We start from the raw sequence: 3946 nt of genomic DNA on the forward strand, positions 1-3946 counted from the left end.
CCTTTATCACCACGCATATTCAACATTGTACTGGAGGCCCTAGCCAGATCAATAAGGCAAGAAAAAGAAATAAAGCGCATCCAAATTGGTAAGGAAGAAGTAAAAGTATCCCTATTTGCAGATGATATGGTCTTATACATGGAAAACCCCAAAAAATCCACAAAAAAACTACTACCACTAATAGAAGATTTTGCAAAGTATCCGGATATAAGATAAACATACATAAGTCAGTCAGATTCCTCTACACCAAAAGAGAGAACTTCCAAGAGGAAATCACCAAATCAATACCATTATAATAGCCCCCAAGAAAGTAAAGTATTTAGGAATAAATTTAAACAGAGATGTAAAAAACCTACACAAAGAAAACTACAAGACACTATTGCAAGAAATCAAAAGAGACCTACATAAGTGGGAAAACATACCATGCTGATAGACAGGAAGACTCAACATTATGAAAATGTCGATTCTTCCCAAAGTGATCTACAGGTACAATGCAATCTCAGTCCGAATTCCAGTGACAACTTTTAGCATGTTGGAGAAACAAATCACAAACTTCATATGGAAAAGCAAGAAGCCCCAAATAAGTAAAGAAGTAATGAAGAAGAAGAACAAAGTGGGAGGCCTCACACTACCTGATGTTAGAACTTGTTATACCAGCATGATAGTCGAAACAGCCTGGTACTGGTACAACAGACACACATAGACCATTATAACAAAATTGAGAACCCAGACGTAAATCCATCCACCTATGAGCAGCTGATAGTTGACAAAGGCCCAAAGTCTATTAAATGGGGGAAAAGACAGTCTTTTTAACAAGTAGTGCTGGCATAACTGGATATCTGTCTGCAAAAAAAAATGAAACAGGACGCATACCTCACATCATGCGGAAAAACTAACTCAAAATGATCAAAGACCTAAATATAAAACCTAAAATGATAAAGATAACGGAAGAAAAAATAGGGACAATGTTAGGAGGCCTAATACACGACATAAACAGAATACAAACCATAACTAACAATGCAGAAACATCAGAAGAGAAACTAGATAACTGGGATCTGCTAAAAATCAGTTATGCTCATCAAAAGGCTTCACCAAAAGAGTAAAACGGAACCTACAGATTGGGAAGAAATTTTTAGCTATGACATATCTGGTAAGGGTCTAATCATTAAAATCTAAAAGTACAGCAACACCTCAACTACAAAAAGACAAATAAAAAAAATTAAAAGTGGGCAAAGTATATGAACGGACACTGCACCAAAAAAGATATTCACAAGGATATGCTCATGATCATTACCCACCAGAGAAATGCAAATTAAAACTACAAAGAGATGCCTTATCACCCCAATAACACTGGCACTAATCCAAAAAATGGAAACCCTGGTGGTGTAGTGGTTAAATGCTGTTAACCAAAAGGTGGGCAGTTGGAATCCACCAGGCACTCCTTGGAAACTCCACAAGGCAGTTCTACTCTGTCCTATAGGGTCTCTATGAGTCAGAAATGACTCGATGGTGATGGGTTTGGTTAATCCATAAAACACAAAATAAAAATGTTGGAGAGGTCGTGGAGAGATTGGACTCTCATGCACTGCTGGTGAGAATGTAAAATGATACAATCACTTTGGAAAACAATCTGGTGCTTCCTTAAAAAGCTAGAAGTAGAAATACCATAAGATCCAGCAATCCCACTCATAGGAATATACCCAAGAGAAGTAAGAGCAGTCGCAGGAATAGACATATGCATACCATGTTCATGGGAGCACTATTCACAATAGCAAAAAGATGTAAACAACCTAAATGCTCATCAACAGACGAATGGGAAAGACATTACGGTACATACACACAATGCAGCCTACTCATGGAGCCCAGTTCTACTCCGACACCCAGTGGGTCACTGTGAGTTGCATTTGATTCTACTGCAACTGGTGGTGTTTTTTGTTTTACATGAAGATATAGCTGTAGCTATGTTGTTGTTGATGTGCTGAATGTTGTTGTTGAGAGCCGTTGCTATATAGTTGGCTTCTACTCAAAGTAACCTAATATATAACAGAAAGAAATTTTCCCTGGTCCCGTGCCATCCTAACGATTGTTGGTATGTTTGAGTCCATTGTTGTGGTTATTGCGTCAATCCATCTTTTTGAGGGTTTCCTTTATTTTTGTGAGCTTCTACTTCACCTAACAGGACTTCTTTTCCTAGTGATCGGTCTTTCCAGATAATGTGTCCAAAGTAAGTAAGATGAAGTCTTGCCATCCTCATTCCTAAGGAATATTTCATTGTTTTATTGTAAGACTGATTTTTTTGTTCTTTTGTTAATCCATGGTACATTCAATATTCTTCACCAACACCACACTTCCATGCGTCAGGACTTCTTCTGCCTTCTTTTTCCATTGTCCAGTTTTCACATTCAGAGAGGTGAACAAAAGGACCACAGTGTTGAATAGAAGTAGGAAAAAGAGATATCCTTGCCGTGTTCCTGATTTTATGGCAAAATCTTTCAGTCTTTCACCATTGAGTATAATGTTAACTGTTGGTTTTTCACAACTGTCCTTTATCATTTTAAGGAAGTGTACTGAGGTCAAGGGAATTCAGAACTATATGACAGTATTGCACAACAAGCTATTTAATGGGGCCAACACATTGAAAGTCACATGCAAGGGGGTGGTCCCTGTAGCAGAAGGTCTTCCAGAGGCTAAAGGCATAGGTAGCATCAGAAGAAGAGAGCAAGAAAGCTCCCAGGGTGAGAAGCGATATCCTCCTGTAGCCAGGTGATAAGTCTCTGGGTCAGAGCGCTCTAAAAGCAGCAGCATCTTAGGGTCTTTATAAATACAGGAATTTATCTTAACTAGGAGTTTTTTTTTTTTTAGGACTAGCAGAAGTTGAGTCCAGTTTTGCAAGGTATGTAAAACAGGCAGGTTCTAAGTGGCTAAAAATCTACTTATTTGGGCTATTTTTAAATCAGTTGGACATGTACAAGTTTGAGTTTCATGCCAGTGTTTTTTTTTTTTCCCCATATAATAAGCCTCAGCTTACTTGAAGAAGTATACAACTTGGGGCTAATACACAGAGGCCATTTTTGACTCTCACACGATAGGAAGTTCCCTTTTATTCCTAATTTTTGAGTGTTTTTTGTTAAACTCTTTTTTCTGCATCAGTTGATAGATCATTCCCCCCCCCCAACATTCTATTAATGTGTTGCATTACACTGATTGATTTTTATATGTTGAGCTACTAGTCCAGCACTTGTGGGATAAACCACACGGGGTTACGGCATGCAGTTCTTTTAATATGCTGCTGGATTGGAGCTTTACTATTTTGTGGAGGATTTCCGTAGATATTTCTATGCAATATTTTTTTCTGATGGCTTTGTCTGGCTAAATATCAGGATGCTGATAGCATCATGGATTGAGTTACAAATTATTCCTTCCTTTTAGTTCTTGGAAAAGTTTGAGAAAGATTGATGTTAATTTCTATTTGATGCCTTCTTTATAATTTCTTTTTCATTATTGATATTCTGTATTTGTTGAGACATTATTCTCCTGATTTTCTTTAGGTCTTTGACCACGTTTAACACAGTGGATTTAAATGATTTGCCTAGCAAATCATTTAAATAGCTTTTACTGATTTTTTTTTTTTCCTGTGAATTGGTTGTGCTTCCCTGTTTCTTGGCATGCCTAATATTTTTACCAAACACTGGGCTTTGTGAATTTTATGTGTTAACTCTGAAAAACAGATTCTCCAGCCTACCTAGTGCTTGCTGTTATTGTTGAGGGCTGCGGTCATCTGTTTAGTGACATTTCCAAACTATTTATTTGTTTTTTTGTTTGTAAGTATTTATTATTTTGCATAGACTGTATTCTTTGCCATGTGTGGTCACTGAAGTCTATCTTCAGTTATTTTAGTGGTCAACCAGTGACCTGATAGAGACCTTTTTGGAGTCAAAAAGAGAAG

The sequence above is a fragment of the Loxodonta africana genome, chromosome 13 (assembly GCF_030014295.1).
Source record: "Loxodonta africana isolate mLoxAfr1 chromosome 13, mLoxAfr1.hap2, whole genome shotgun sequence".
In the NCBI taxonomy this organism is placed as follows: domain Eukaryota; kingdom Metazoa; phylum Chordata; class Mammalia; order Proboscidea; family Elephantidae; genus Loxodonta; species Loxodonta africana.